Consider the following 17,054-nt stretch of genomic DNA (forward strand, 5'->3'; position numbering starts at 1 on the left):
TCATTGTTTTTGTGTGTGTGTCAGTGTGTGTGTGTGTCAGTGTGTGTGTGTGTGAGTGTGTCTGTGTGTTTGTGTCAGTTTGTGTTTGTGTGTGTGTGTGTCTGTGTGTGTCTGTGTGTGTGTGTGTGCCAGTGTGTGTCTGTGTGTGTGTGTGTGCCAGTGTCTTTGTGTGTGCGTCTGTGTCAGTGTATGTTTGTGTGTGTGTGTTTGTGAGTGTGTGTGTCTGTGTGTCTGTGTGAGTGTCAGTGTGTGTGTGTCAGTGTGTGTTTGTGTGTGTGTGTTTGTGAGTGTGTGTGTGTGTGTGTGTGTGTGTGTCTCTGTGTGTGTATATGTGTGTGTCAGTGTGTGTGTGTGAGTGTCAGTGTGTGTGTGTTTTGTGTCAGTGTGTGTGTGTCAGTGTGTGTTTGTGTGTGTGGGTGTGTCTGTGTGTGTGTTTGTGTGTGTGTCAGTGTGTTTGTGTGTCAGTGTGTTTGTGTATGTGTCAGTGTGTGAGTGTCAGTGTGTCCATGCGTCCGTGTGTTAGTGTGTGTGTGTCAGTGTGTGTGTGTGTGTGTGTGTGTGTGTGTGTGTTTGTTTGTGTGTGTGTGTGTCTGTGTGAAACATAGAAACATAGAAACACAGAAGATAGGAGCAGGTGTAGGCCATTCGGTCCCTCGAGCCTGCTCCGCATTTCAATGAGATCATGGCTGATCATCCAAATTCAGTACCCTGTTCCTGTCTTCTCTCCATATCCCTTGATCCCTTTAGCCTTAAGTAATATATCCAACTCCTTCTTGAATATATTTAATGAATTGGCCTCTACTGCCTTCTTTGGCAGAGAATTCCACAGGTTCACCACTCTCTGGGTGAAGAAATTCCTCCTCATCTCTGTCCTAAATGGCTAACCCCTTATCCTTAGACTGTGACTCCTGGTTCTGGACTCCCCGACCATCGGGAACATCCTTCCAGCATCTAGTCTGCCTAGTCCTGTTAGAATTTTATAAGTTTCGATGAGATCTCCTCTCATTCTTCTAAACTCCAGCAAGTACAAGCCCAATCGACCCAATCTCTCCTCATATGTCATTCCTGCCATTCCAGGTATCAGTCTGGTGAATCTTCGCTGCACTCCTTCCATGGCAAGTACATCCTTCCTCAGATAAGGCGACCAAAACTGCACATAATATTCAAGATGTGGCCTCACCAAGGCGCTGTACAACTGCAGCAAGACATCCTTGTTCCTGTACTCAAACCCTCTCGCTACGAAGGCCAACATTTTAACAGCCTGCTACACCTGCACGCTTACTTTCAGTGACTAGTGCACAAGGATGCCCAGTTCTCGTTGCACTTCCCCTTCTCCCAATCTATTGCCATTTAGATAATAATCTGCCTTCCTGTTTTTGACACCAAAGTGGATAACCTCGCATTTATCCATGTTATATTGCATCTGCCATGCTTCTGCCCAATCACCCAACCTGTCCAAATCATACTGGAGTTTCTCGGCATCCTCCTCACAGCACGCACGCCCATCCAGCTTTGTGTCATCTGCAAACGTGGAGATATTACATTCATTTCCCTCGTCCAGATCATTAATACATATTGTGAATAGCTGGGGCCCAAGGACCAATCCCTGCGGTACCCCACTAGTCACTGCCTGCCACTCGGAAAAAGAGCCGTTTATACCAACTCTTTGCTTTCTGTCTGCCAACCAGTTCTCTATCCAAGTCAATACCTTGCCCCCAATCCCATGTGCCTTAATTTTACACGCTAATCTCTTATGCGGGACCTTATCGAAAGCCATTTGAAAATCCAAATACACCACATCCACTGGTTCTCCCTTATCTATTTTACCAGTTACATCCTCAAAAAATTCCAGTAGATTAGTCAAGCGAGATTTACCTTTTGTAAATCCATGTTGACTTTGTCTGATAAGAACATAAGAACATAAGAACATAAGAAATAGGAGCAGGAGTAGGCCAATCGGCCCCTCGAGCCTGCTCCACCATTCAATAAGATCATGGCTGATCTGATCCTAATCTCAAATCTACTATCACTCTACATCCCTCCCGAACCCATGTGATCTCCTGGGAGAGGCGAAAAACCAGATAAAAAACCCAATGGCCAATTTGGGAGAAAAAATCTGGGAAATTCCTCTCCGACCCATCTAGGCGATTGAAACTCGTCCAGGAGATCACTGTCCCTGTATTTTCTACAGTACTTACCTTCTGGAAAACGTGATCTCCACCCCAGCCAGGAACAGGAATAGAACCATCTCCTGAAATCTAACACATAATTAGAACACAAGAAGTAGGAGCAGAACCAGGCTACATGGCCCCTGGGCCCGCTTTGTTTCCCACAGGGCCATGACCATTCCGAACATAGACTCATGTCTAATTTCCTGCCCGCTCCCCGTAACCCCTAATTCCCTTTACTTCTAAGAAACTGTCTATTTCTGTTTTAAATTTATTTAATGATGTAGCTTCCACAGCTTTCTGGGGCAGCAAATTCCATAGACCTACTACCCTCTGAGTGAAGATGTTTCTCCTCATCTCAGTTTTGAAAGAGCAGCCCCTTATTCTAAGATTATGCCCCCTAGTTCTAGTTTCAGCCATCATTGGGAACATCCTTTAAGGGGGGAACTACTTTTTACAGCTCATGTATACTGTAGTACCGGCAGTGACCACACCTGTATGTAGCACTGAGTAGTAATCTGTACAGGCAGTTCCACTGTGAGCCACGTTGAGTAAACACATGTTGTTACCGTTCTCCTGCAGTCTGTGTCTTACTATACATGGACACAACATTGACGACAAGGCAAGTTCGAACCTACCTGCAACTCTGCATCACCTCCCGGGGATTCGTTCCTGGAGATCAGTGGATTGGAGGTCAAGGCCAGAGACTCGAGCGTCGACCATGGGCAACCGCCCAGTCATCCAGCAGAGACTCGAGAATTGCCGGGGAGGCTGTCGAGAGCCAGGCTTGGCTTTCCAGTCGAGGTGGTCCAGCGAAACGGGCTGGCAACAGGTAGTGTGCAGACCCTTCCCGGACAGTGGCGGGCTAGAGCCCGACCAAGTGGCACAGCAAAGGGCCGAGCAGCATCGACGGGGGAGAGAGAGAGAGGGCAGAGCGCACAGGGTGCAGCCGGTGTTCAGGGGTTGAGCAGCGTCGAAGAGAAGGAGAGAGAGAAGCGCAGAAACACGCGAGGCGCCGCCATTGCTACGAGGACCGCCGAGAGCGGCGTTGGCAGCAGTGCAGGAGAAGCACGCGAACCTACAGGGCGCCGCCATTGCCACGAGAACCGCCGGGAGCGGCGTTGGCAGCAGTGGGGGAGGAAGGAAAGCGCGGGAGATGCCATTTTAAGCCATTGCGAGACGCCATTTTAAACCACACCCAAAATGCCGAATAGTGGCAGTATCACCGCATTTGACAATTAAGTCGAAGATTGGACTACATATGTCGAACGAATAGAGGTGTACTGCAAGGCAAATGAGGTGTCAGATGACAAGAAAGCGTCGGTATTGTTAAATTTAATGGGTGCAAAGACGTATGGTTTATTATGAAATCTAGTAACCCCAACGAAGCCAATGGAAAAGAGTTTTGAAGACATAGTAATGATACTACAGGAACATTTAAACCCCACACTGCTGCTGATAGCAGAAAGATTCAAGTTTCACAAACGGAACCAGCATAAGGATGAAAACAATGCTGATTATTTAACAGAACTGCGCAAACTATCGAAACACTGCCAGTTTGGAGCGGGACTGGCAGATACCTTAAGGGACAAGTTTGTGTGTGGGCTTCAAAGTGAAGGAACCCAGAAATGGCTTTTATCTGCAAAGGACCTTACGCTGGAAAAGGCTTTCAGCATTGCGGTATCATATGAAGCAGCAGCACGGGGCGCTGCAGAGATACAACAGAGACCACAAGAATATGGCACAAACGAAATGTCATACGGAACAGAGAAGTGTTATCGCTGCGGCAGAACAACACATGACCAGAATGATTGCTGGTTCAAAGACAAAGTGTGCAGACAGTGTGGAAAAGTAGGACACATAGCACGAGTCTGCAGGTCGGGAAAGAAAACCAGCAATAAGAAACCTACCAAAGAAAAGTACAAGAAGGTACATAAGATGACGGAGAATAGTTCAAATGAACAAAAGAGTGATAACAACTCCGAAAGCAGGGAACTGAGTTGTCTGAAACTACATAATGTGATCACAACGGAGGATCACCGAACCATTTGGGTCACTCTCAAGATAGCAGGAGTCCAGGTAAAGATGGAATTGGACACAGGATCAGCCCTAACAGTCATAAACCGACGGGAATATGAGCGACTATTCTCACACATACCCTTGAGAGATACAAAAATTATTTTGAAGACGTACACGGTGTTAAGTCTGTGTGTCCCAGTTATGCTTATTATAAATCACTGGGCACAGACCACAAGAATAACTTTAACAGATCTTTACTATTCGGAGGTCAGGGCTGAACTGCCCAGCAAATCCCTACACAACACTTATATACCGGTATGGTCACCACCGGTATTACAGTATACAGCAGCCAAGAGAAAGTAGTACATCTCTTAAGGTAGTTCTCTTAAGGTGGAACAGGTTACATACACCACAATCCTCCCTTTTTAGCTTAACAGTTATATCCCCATTTAACATAACATAATAACATATATATATACAACTTCATGCAAAACAGTTCAAAGATTCAGTCTCTGAGGAGGCCTCCTGATTCGAGTTGGATAACGCCTTTCAGGGGTCTCTGATTCTCATTGCTGGGGTGACTCATCTAGTTGGTCTCTTATGGATTGGACATCATCATCAGGTACATTCACTTCTGAGGTAGATGCTTCAGGTTCACTAACTTCTTCCACGGTTGTCTCTGCCGTAACCATGGGTTCGACCCTTGTTCTCGATTCTACCAGTTGGTCAGCATGACGCCGTATTACATTTTCACCAATATCTGCCGTGTACATCAGGGGTCCTTTTCTGGCCCGAATTGCTCCAGATTGCCATTTCTCGTTTTTATAGTCCCGGGCTAACACTGGTTGTGTGAGAGTGTGTGTCTGTGTGTGTGTGTCAGTGTGTGTGTGTGTTTGTGTCAGTGTGTTTATGTGTGAGTGTGTGTCATTGTGTGTTTCTGTGTGTTTGTGTGTCAGTATGTGTGTGTGTGTGTGTATGTGTGTGTGTGTGTCAGTGGGTGCTTGTGTGTGTGTATGTTTGCGTGTGTGTGTCTGTGTGTGTGTCTGTGTGTGTGTGTCAGTGTGTGTGTGTTTGTGTGTGTGTGTCAGTGTGTGTGTGTTTATGTGTGTGCATGTGTATCAGTGTGTCAGTGTGTGTGTGTGTCAGTGTCAGTGTGTGTGTCAGTGAGTGTGTGTTTGTGTCTGTGTGTGTGTCAGTGTGTGTGTGTCATTGTGTGTTTCTGTGTGTTTGTGTGTCAGTGTGTGTGTATGTGTGTGTGTCAGTGCGTGTGTGTTTGTGTCAGTGTGTGTGTGTGTCATTGTGTGTTTCTGTGTATTTGTGTGTCAATGTGTGTGTGTGTGTGTATGTGTGTGTGTGTCAGTGTGTTTGTGTTTGTATGTGTGTGTGTGTTCATGTCAGGGTGTGTGTGTGTGTTTGTGTCTGTGTGTGTGTGTGTTTGCGTCTGTGTGTGTGTGTCTGTGTGTGTGTGAGTGTGTGTGTGAGTTTGTTTGTGTGAGTGTGTTTGTGTCTGTGTGTTTGTCTGTCAGTGTGTATGTGTGTGTCAGTGTGTGTGTATCAGTGTGTATGTGTGTGTGTCAGTGTGTATGTGTGTGTGTCACTGTGTGTGTGTGTGTCAGTGTGTGTGTGTGTCAGTGTGTGTGTGTGTCAGTGTGTGTGTCAGTGTGTGTTTGTGTGTGTGTCAGTGTGTGTTTGTGAGTGTCTGTCAGTGTGTGCGTGAGTGTGTGTGGGTCAGTGTGTGTGTCATTATGTGTGTATGTCAGTGTGTGTGGGTGTCAATGTGTGTGTGTGTTTGTGTCAATGTGTGTGTGTGTCTCTGTGTGTTTGTGTGTGTGTGTGTGTGTGTCTGTGTGTTTGTGTGTGTGTGTGTCAGTGTGTGTCTGTGTGTGTGTGTCAGTGTCTGTTTGTGTGTGTGTGTGTGTCTGTGTGTGTGTGTGTATCTGTGTGTGTGTGTGGCTGTGTGTGTCTGTGTGTGTCAGTGTGTTTGTGTGTGTGTGTGTGAGAGTGTGTGTCAGTGTATCTGTGAGTGTCAGTGTGTGTATTTGTGTCTGTGTGTGCTATGGGTGTGTGTGTTTGTGTATCAGTGTGTGTTTGTGTTTGTGTGTGTGTCCGTGTGTGTGTGTGTCAGTGTGTGTTTGTGTGTGTGTGTCAGTGTGTGTGTGTGTGTGTCAGTGAGTGTGTGTTTGTGTGTGTCAGTGTGTGTGAGAGTGTGTGTCAATGTATGAGTGTGTGTTTGTGTCAATGTGTGTTTGTGTGTGTGTGTCTGTGTGTCAGTGTGTGTGGATTTCTGTGTGTGTGTGTCAGTGTGTGTGTGTGTGTCAGTGTGTGTGTTTGTGAGTCTGTGTGTTGGTGTGTCAGTGTGTTTGAGTAAGTGTGTCTGTGTGATTGTGTGTATGTCAGTGTGTGTGTCTGTGTGTGTGCGTGTCAGTGTGATTGTGTTTGTATGTGTGTGTGTGTCAGTGTGTGAGTGTGTGTGTGTGTTTGTTTGTGTGTGTTTGTGTCTGTGTGTGTGTCTGTCAGTGTGTGTGTGTCTGTCAGTGTGTGTGTGTGTGTCAGTGTGTTAGTGTGTGAATGTGTGTGTGTGTCAGTGGGTGTGTGTGTTTGTTTGTGTGTGTGTGTCAGTGTGTGTGCTTGTTTGTGTCTGTGTCTGTGTTTGTGTGTGTGTCAGTGTGTATGTGTGTGAGTGTGTGTCAGTGTGTGTGTATCAGTGTGTATGTGTGTGTGTGTGTCACCGTGTGTATGTGTGTGTCACTGTGTGTGTGTCAGTGTGTGTGTGTGTCAGTGTGTATGTGTGTGTGTGTCACTGTGTGTGTGTGTGTCACCGTGTGTATGTGTGTGTCACTGTGTGTGTGTCAGTGTGTGTGTGTGTCAGTGTGTGTGTGTGTTGGTGTGTGTGTGTCAGTGTGTGTTTGTGTGTGTGTCAGTGTGTGTTTGTGAGTGTCTTTCAGTGTGTGCATGAGTGTGTGTGGGTCAGTGTGTGTGTGTCAGTATCTGTTTATGTCAGTGTGTGTGGGTGTCAGTGTGTGTGTGAGTGTGTGAGTTTGTGTGTGTGTGTGTGTCATTGTGTGTGTGTGTGTCAGTGTGTGTGTGTGTCAATGTTTGTGTGTGTGCATGTCAGTGTGTGTCTGTGTCAGTGTGTGTTTGTGTGTGTTTGTGTGTGCTTGTGTGTGTGTGAGAGCATGTGTGTGTGTGTCAGTGTGTTTGTGTCAATGTGTGTGTGTGTTTGTGTCAATGTGTGTGACAGAGAATATTTCGACAGGATCCACTGCAGGAGCTTCCTCCGCAGTAGGCAGTGGCAGGCGTGATAGCCCATCAGCATTTCCATGCTGTTTTGTGCCCTTATATTCAATCTCATAGTGGTGCGCCCCTAGAAAAAGGGACCATCTTTGTAGTCGTTGCGCAGTCATCACCGGAACGCCCTTCTTCAGATTAAAAATGGAGACAAGAGGCTGGTGATCAGTCAGCAAGGTGAATTTCTGCCTGTGCCAATAGTGATTGAACTTTTTCACTCCCCACACTAGGCTGAGGGCCTCCCTGTCAATCTGGGCATAGTTACGCTCGGCTGAGGTTAGTGATCGTGACGCGAAGGTTATTGGCCTCTCTGAGCCGTCCGAGAATTTGTGCGACAGCACCGCTCCAATGCCATAGGGTGATGCATCACATGCCAACCGAATTGATAATGCCGTGTTGTAATGGGCCAATACCTCTTTCGATGTGATTAGTGTTTTGCTCTTCTGGAAAGCTCGTCTACATTCGTCACTCCACATCCATGGCACCCCAGTTTGCAGTAGGGTGTTCAGTGGGTGTAGTATTGTAGACAAATTTGGCAAGAACTTATGGTAGTAGTTTACCAGCCCGAGGAACGACCTCAGTTGTGATACATTTTCCGGTGCTGGAGCCTTGAATACTGCCTCAATCTTCTCTGGGGATTAATGTAACCCCTCTTTATCGATAACGTGGCCACAATACGAGATCTGTTTTCTAAAAAACTCACATTTGGGGCGGTTAGCTTGGAGCCCATATTCCTGCAATCTAGTGAGCACCTGCTCCAGGTTGGCAAGGTGATCACTGTCATTTTCGCCCGTCACCAGGATGTCGTCCAAATAACACTGGGTCCCTGGTATCCCTTGCAGAACTTGTTCCATTGCCCTCTGCCAAATAGCCGGAGCTGATGCTACCCCGAATACCAGCCGCTTGTATTGGTAGAGACCTTTATGGCTGTTGATTGTGAGGTATTTTTTTGATGCTTCTTCTACCTCCATTTGCAGATACGCCTGGGCCTGATCAATCTTAGTGAAGCGTTTCCCTCCAGATAGCGAGGTGAAAATATCTTCAATCCGCGGAACTGGATATTGTACGGTGTGAAGGATCGGGTTCACTATCACCTTAAAGTCCCCACAGATGCGAACCTTCCTTGGTTCCCCAGGCGTGCTGCTCAACGACTTTTTCATCACAGGGACGATGGGTGTAGCCCACTCACTCCAGTCTACCTTGGACAGTACACCTGAACGTTCCAGACTCTCCAGCGCTGCTTCGACGGCTGGGCAGATTGCATAAGGTACTGGTCTGGCCTTAAAAAATTTTGGGCTTGCGTTTTCTTCAATTTTAATCGTCGCTGTCATGCCTTTTAGTGTTCCGAGTCCTTGCTGGAACACTTCTTTCGTGTCAGTTAGGATCTTTGACAGTCGCCCAGGTGTGACGTCATCATCCATTTTGTCAGCCACAGTCAGTGCCTGTATGGAATGCCAATCCAGTTGTATTTCCCGGATCCATTCACGTCCCAGTAATGGTGGTCCTCCATCTTGCAATATATACAGGTCTAGTTTTGGTGTTTCCTTACCGTTATATATAACGGTCACCCTTATTTTTCCTTTGGGGTAGACTTTTGCCCCGTGTACGTCTTCAAAATAATTTTTGTGTCTCTCAAGGGTATGTGTTAGAATAGCCGCTCGTAGTCCCGTCGATTTATGACTGTTAGAGCTGATCCTGTGTCCAATTCCATCTTTACCTGGACTCCTGCTATCTTGAGAGTGACCCAAATGGTTCAGTGATCCTCCATTGTGATCACATTATGTAGTTTCAGACAACTCAGTTCCCTGCTTTCGGAGTCGTTATCACTCTTTTGTTCATCTGAACTATTCTCCGTTATCTTATGTACCTTCTTGTACTTTCCTTTGGTCGGTTTCTTATTGCTGGTTTTCTTTCCCGACCTGCAGACTCGTGCTATGTGTCCTACTTTTCCACACTGTCTGCACACTTTGTCTTTGAACCAGCAATCATTCTGGTCATGTGTTGTTCTGCCGCAGCGATAGCACTTCTCTGTTCCATATGACATTTCGTTTGTGCCATATTCTTGCGGTCTCTGTTGTATCTCTGCAGCGCCCCGTGCTGCTGCTTCATATGATACCGCAAAGCTGAAAGCCATTTCCAGCGTAAGGTCCTTTTCAGGGGTTCATTCACTTTGAAGCCCACACACAAACTTGTCCCTTAAGGTATCTGCCAGTCCCGCTCCAAACTGGCAGTGTTTTGATAGTTTGCGCAGTTCTGTTAAATAATCAGCATTGCTTTCATCCTTATGCTGGTTCCGTTTGTGAAACTTGAATCTTTCTGCTATCAGCAGCGGTGTGGGGTTTAAATGTTCCTTTAGTATCATTACTATGTCTTCAAAACTCTTTTCCATTGGCTTTGTTGGGGTTACTAGATTTTGCAATAAACCATACATCTTTGCACCCATTACATTTAACAATACCGACGCTTTCTTATCATCTGACACCTCATTTGCCTCGCAGTACACCTTCATTCGTTCGACATATGTAGTCCAATCTTCGACTTCATTGTCAAATGCGGTGATACTGCCACTCTTCGGCATTTTGGGTGTGGTTTAAAATGGCGTGTCCCAATGGCTTAAAATGGCATCTCCCGCGCTTTCCTTCCTCCCCTGCTGCTGCCAACGCCGCTCCCGGCGGTTCTCATGGCAATGGCGGCGCCTCGCGGGTTTCTGCGCGTCTCTCTCTCTCCCTCCCTCCGACGGTGCTCGGCCCCTGAACACCGGCTGCACCCTGTGCGCTCTGCCCTCTCTCTCTCTCCCCCGTTGACGCTGCTCGGCCCTTTGCTGTGCCGCTCGGGCTGCTCTAGGCCGCCGCTGTCCGGGAAGGGTCTGCGCACTACCTGTTGCCAGCCCGTTTTGCTGGACCACCTCGACTGGAAAGCCAAGCCTGGCTCTCGACAGCCTCCCCCGCAATTCTCGAGTCTCTGCTGGATGACTGGGTGGTTGACCGTGGTCGACGCCCGAGTCTCTGGACTTGACCTCCAATCCACTGATCTCCAGGAACGAATCCCCGGGAGGTGATGCAGAGTTGCAGGTAGGTTCGAACTTGCTCGTCGCCAATGTTACGTCCATGTAATAATCAGACACAGACTGCGGAGAACGGTGTTTACTCAACGTGGCTCAGACTGCAACTGATCTGTACAGATCAGTACTCAGTGTCATATACAGGTGTGGTCACTGCTGGTACTACAGTATACATGAGCTGTAACAAGTAGTTGCCCCCTTAAAGGTACATACATTACATATGTGTGTCAGTGTGTGTGTGTCAGTGTGTGTGTGTGTGTCAGTGTGTGTGTGTCAGTGTGTGTCAATGTTTGTGTGGGTATATATCAAGTGTGTGAGTGTGTCAGTGTGTGTTTGTGTGTGTGTGTTTTTGTGTGTGTGTTTGTATGTGTGTGTGTGTCAGTGTGTGTTTGTGTGTGTCAGTGAGTGTATGTGTGGATTTGTGTTTGTCTGTGAGTGTGTGTTTGTGTGTGTGCATGTCAGTGTGTGTTTGTGTGTGAGAGTGTCTGTCTGTGTGTGTGTGTCAGTGTGTGTGTTTGTGTCAGTGTGTGCGTGTGTGTGTGTATGTGTGTGTGTGTGTCAGTGGGTGTTTGTGTGTGTGTGTGTTTGTGTGTGTGTGTGTTTTTGTCAATGTATGTGTGTGTGTTTTTGTCAATGTGTGTGTGTGTTTGTGTGAGTGTGTTTGTGTATGTGTGTGTGTGAGAGTGTGTGTCTGTGTGTTTGTGTCAGTGTGTGTGTTTTTATCAGTGTGCTTATGTGTGTGTGTGTCATTGTGTGTTTCTGTGTGTTTGTGTGTCAGTGTGTGTGTGTGTGTGTGTGTATGTGTGTGTCAGTGGGTGTTTGTGTGTGTGTGTGTTTGTGTGTGTGTCTGTGTGTGTGTGTCAGTGTGTGTGTGTTGGTGTGTGTGTCAGTGTGTGTTTGTGTGTATCGATGTGTGTTTGTGTGTGCATGTGTGTGTCAGTGTGTCAGTATGTGTTTGTGAGTGTGTGTGTCAGTGTGTGTTTGTGTGTGTGTGTGTGTGTCAGTGTGTGTTTGTGTGTGTGTCTGAGTGCGTGTGTGGGGTTTGTTTGTGTGTGAGTGTGTGTTTGTGTGTGTGTGTCAGTGTGTGTTTGTGTGTGAGAGTGTGTGTCTGTGTGTGTGTGTCACACACACTCACGTACACACTGACAGACACTCACAAACACTGACACACACACAAACACACACTGACACACACACACCAACACACACACACTGACACAGACACACTGACACACACACAGTGACACACACATATACACACTGACACACACACACACAATGACACACACACAATGACACACACACATACACACTGATACACACACACACACACACACACACACACACATACATACCGACACACACACACAGACACAAACAAACACACACACACACTGACACACAGACACAAACAAACACACACACACACACATTCACACACTATCACACTGACACACACACACACACTGACACACACACACTGACACTCACACACACACTGTCACTGTTTTCCAAGTGATCTGCTTTTACATCTTTTATAATGGACATATTGATACACACTGACACACACACACTCACTGACACACACACACGCACTCACACACAATGACACACACACAAACCCAAACACACACTGGAACACACAGATTGACACACACACTCACACACAGACACACACATACTGACACACAGTCACACACACACACACAAACACTTACACACACACACACACACACAAAGACACACTGGCATACACACACACACACACACACACAAACACACACTGACACACACACAGACACACTCACACTCACACACACACTGACATACACACATACACAATGACACACTCACACACTGACAGTGTGTGTTTGTGTGTGTGTGTGTGTGTGTGTCAATGTTTGTGTGTATGCATGTCGGTGCGTGTCTGTGTCAGTGTGTGTTGGTGTGTGTCTGTGTCAGTGTGTGTTTGTGTGTGTGTGTGTGTGAGTGTGTCAGTATGTTTGTGCCAATGTGTGTGTGTTTGTGTCAATGTGTTTGTGTCAATGTGTGTGTGTGTCTGTGTGTGTTTGTGTGTGTGTGTCAGTGTGTGTGTGTGGATTTGAGTATGTGTGTGAGTGTGTGTTGGTGTGTGTGTGTATCAGTGTGTGTTTGAGTGTGAGAGTGTGTGTCAGTGTGTGTGTGTGTCAGTGTATCTGTGAGTGTCAGTGTGTGAGTTTGTGTCAATGTGTGTTTACGTGTGTGTGTTTCTGTGTGTTTGTGTGTGTGTGTGTCAGTGTGTGTGTGTCAGTGTGTGTTTGCGTGTGTGTGTGTCAGTGCATGTGTGTTTGTGTGTGTGTGTGTGTGTATCAGTGTGTGTTTGTGTGTGTGTGTATTTGTGTGTGTGTCCGTGTCTGTGTGTGTCAGTGTGTATGTGTGTGTTTGTGTATGTGTGTGTGTTTGTGTGTGCCTGTGTGTGTCAGTGTGTGTTTGTGAGTGTGTGGGTGTCAGTGTGTGTATGTGTAAGTGTGTGTGACTGTGTGTGTATGTGTGTGTGTGTCAGTGTGTATGTGTGTGTGTCTGTCATTGTGTATGTGTGTGTGTGTCAGTGTTTGTGTGTGTCAGTGTGTGTGTGTGTGTGTGTGTCAGTGTGTATGTGTGTGTTTGTGAGTGTGTGGGTGTCAGTGTGTGTTTGTGTCAGTTTGTGTGAGTGTGTGTGTGTGTATCAGTGAGTGTGTGTTTGTGTCAGTGTGTGTGTGTGTCAGTGTGTGTGTTTTTCTGTCAGTGTGTATGTATGTATGTGTGTGTCAGTGTGTGTGTCAGTGTGTGTGTATCAGTGTGTATGTGTGTGTGTCAGTGTAAGTGTTTGTGTATATGTGTGTGTGTCAGTGTGTGAGTGTGTGTCAGTATGTGTGTGTGTGTGTCAATGTGTTTGTGTCAGTGTATGTGTGTCAGTGTGTGTGTGTTTGTTTGTGTGTGTGTTTGTGTCTGTCAGTGTGTGTGTGTGTCAGTGTGTTAGTGTGTGAATGTGTGTGTGTGTCAGTGTGTGTGTGTTTGTTTGTGTCTGTGTGTGTGTGTGTTTCTTTGTGTCTGTGCCTGTGTGTGTGTGTGTCAGTATGTATGTGTGTGTGTGTCAGTGTTTCTGTATCAGTGTGTATGTGTGTGTGTGTCATTGTGTGTGTGTGTGTCAGTGTGTGTTTGTGTGTCAGTGTGTATATGTGTGTGTCACTGTGTGTGTGTCAGTGTGTGTGTGTCAGTGTGTGTGTGTGTTGGTGTGTGTGTGTGTTTGTGTGTGTGTCAGTGTGTGTTTGTGAGTGTCTGTCAGTGTGTACGTGAGTGTGTGTGGTCAGTGTGTGTGTCAGTATGTGTGTATGTCAGTGTGTTTATGTGTGTGTGTCATTGTGTGTTTCTGTGTATTTGTGTGTCAGTGTGTGTGTGTGTGTGTGTGTCAGTGGGTGTTTGTTTGTGTGTGTGTTTGTGTGTGTGTCCGTGTGTGTGTGTGTCAGTGTGTGTGTTAGTGTCGATGTGTGTTTGTGTTTGCATGTGTCAGTGTGTCAGTGTGTGTTTGTGAGCGTTTTTTTTTCATTGATGGGATGTGGGCGTCGCTGGCTGGCTAGGCCTGCATTTAGTGCCCATCCCTAATTGCCCTTGAGAAGATGGTGGTGAGCCGCCTTCTTGAACCGCTGCAGTCCATATGGTGTAGGTACACCCACAGTGCTGTTAGGAAGGGAGTTCCAGGATTTTAACCCAGCGACAGTGAAGGAACGGCGATACAGGTCCAAGTCAGGATGGTGTGTGGCTTGGAGGGGAACTTGTAGGTGGTGATGTTCCCATGCGTCTGCTGCCCTTGTCCTTCTAATTGGTAGAGGTCGCGGGTTTAGAAGGTTCTGCTGAAGGAGCTTTGGCGAGTTGCTGCAGTGCATCTTGTAGATGGTACACACTGCAGCCACAGTGCGCCGGTGGTGGAGGGAGTGAATGTTGAAGGTGGTGGATGGCATGCCAATCAAGTGGGCTGCTTTATCCTGAATGGTGTCGAGCTTCTTGAGTGTTGTTGGAGCTGCACTCATCCAGGCAAGTGGAGAGTATTCCATCACACTCCTGACTTGTGCCTTGTAGATGGTGGAAAGGCTTTGGGGAGTCAGGAGGTGAGACACTCGCCACAGAATTCCCAGCCTCTGGCCTGCTCTTGTAGCCACAGTATTTATATGGCTGGTCCAGTTCAGTTTCTGATCAATGGTAACCCCCAGGATGTTGATAGTGGGGGATTCAGTGATGGTAATGCCATTGAATGTCAAGGGGAGATGGTTAGAGTCTCGCTTGTTGGAGATGGTCATTGCCTGGCACTTGTGTGGTGCAAATATTACTTGCCACTTGTCAGCCCAAGTCTGAATGTTGTCCAGGTCTTGCTGCATATGGACACGGACTGCGTCAGTATCTGACGAGTCTCGAATGGTGCTGAACAGTGTGCAATCATCAGCGAACATCCCCACTTCTGACCTTATGATGGAGGGAAGGTCATTGATGAAACAGCTGAAGATGGTTGGGCCTAGGACACTGCCCTGAGGAACTCCTGCAGTGATGTCATGTGTTTGAGATGAATGACCTCCAACAACCACAGCCAACTTCCCTTCTGCTAGGTATGATTCCAACCAATGGAGAGTTTTCCCCTTGATTCCCATTGACTCCAGTTTTGCTAGGGCTCCTTGATGCCACACTCGATCAAATGCTGCCTTGATGTCAAGGGCAGTCACTCTCACCTCACCTCTTGAGTTCAGCTCTTTTGTCCATGTTTGGACCAAGGCTGTAATGAGGTCAGGAGCTGAGTGGCCTTGGCGGAACCCAAACTGGGCGTCAGTTAGCAGGTTATTGCTGAGTAAGTGCCGCTTGATAGCACTGTCGACGACACCTTCCATCACTTTGCTGATGATTGAGAGTAGACTGATGGGACAGTAATTGGCCGGGTCGGATTTGTCCTGCTTTTTGTAGACAGGACATACTTGGGCAATTTTCCACATTGCCGGGTAGATGCCAGTGTTGTAGCTGTACTGCAACAGCTTGGCTAGGGGCGCAGCTAGTTCTGGAGCACAAGTCTTCAGTACAATTGTCGGAATGTTGTCAGGGCCCATAGCCTTTGCAGTATCCAGTGTCTTCAGCCGTTTCTTGACATCACGTGTGTATGTCAGTGTGTGTTTGTGTGTGTGTGAGTGTGTGTGTGTGTCAGTGTGTGTGTGTGTCAGTGAGTGTGTGTTTGTGTCAGTCTGTGTGTGTTTGTGTCAGTGTGTGTGTATTTTTGTGTGTCAGTGTGTGTTTGTGTGTGTCAGTGTGTGTGTGTGTTTCAGCATGTGTGTGTGTGTCAGTGTGTGTTTAAGAACATAAGAACATAAGAAATAGGAGCAGGAGTAGGCCAATCGGCCCCTCGAGCCTGCTCCACCTTTCAATAAGATCATGGCTGATCTGATCCTAACCGCCAATCTTCTATCACTCTCCATCCCACCCGAACCCATGTGATCTTCCGGGAGAGGCGAAAAACCAGCTAAAAAAAAACAATGGCCAATTTGGGAGAAAAAATCTGGGAACTTCCTCTCCGACCCATCTAGGCGATCGAAACTCGTCCAGGAGATCACTCTGTCCCTATATTTTCTAGAGTGCTTACCTTCTGTAAAGGCGCTCTCCACCCCAGCCAGGAACAGGAATAAAACCATCTCCTGAAATCTAACAGAATTAGAACACAAGAAGTAGGAGCAGAACCAGGCTACACGGCCCCTGGGCCTACTCCACTACCCACAGGGCCACGACCATTCCGAACCTAGACTCATGTCCAATTTCCTGCCCGTTCCCCGTAACCCTTAATTCCCTTTACTTCTTGGAAACTATCTACTTCTGTTTTAAATTTATTTAATGATGTAGCTTCCACAGCTTTCTGGGGCAGCAAATTCCACAAACCTACCAACCCTCTGAGTGAAGAAGTTTCTCCTCATCTCAGTTTTGAAGGAGCAGCCCCTTATTCTAAGATTATGCCCCCTAGTTCTAGTTTCACCCATCATTGGGAACATCCTCACCGCATCCACCCGATCAAGCCCCTTCACAATCTTATATGTTTCAATAAGATCGCCTCTCATTCTTCTGAACTCCAATGAGTAGAGTCCCAATCTACTCAACCTCTCATCATATGTCCACCCCCTCATTTCCGGAATTAACCGAGTGAACCTTCTTTGTACTGACTCGAGTGCAAGTATGTCTTTTCTTAAGTATGGACACCAAAACTGTATGCAATATTCCAGGTGCGGTCTCACCAATACCTTGTATAACTGCAGCAATACCTCCCTGTTTTTATATTCTATCCCCCTAGCAATAAAAGCAAACATTCCATTGGCTTCTTGATCACTTGCTGCACCTGCATACTAACTTTTTGAGTTTCATGCACCAGGACCCCCAGATCCCTTTGTACTACAGTACTTTCCAGTTTCTTGCCATTAAGATAATAACTTGCTCTATGATTTTTCCTGCCAAAGTGCATAACCTCACACTTTCCAGTATTA

Source organism: Somniosus microcephalus, chromosome 11, assembly GCF_052327205.1.
Source record: "Somniosus microcephalus isolate GS21.2 chromosome 11, FLI_Smic_1.0, whole genome shotgun sequence".
NCBI lineage: Eukaryota > Metazoa > Chordata > Chondrichthyes > Squaliformes > Somniosidae > Somniosus > Somniosus microcephalus.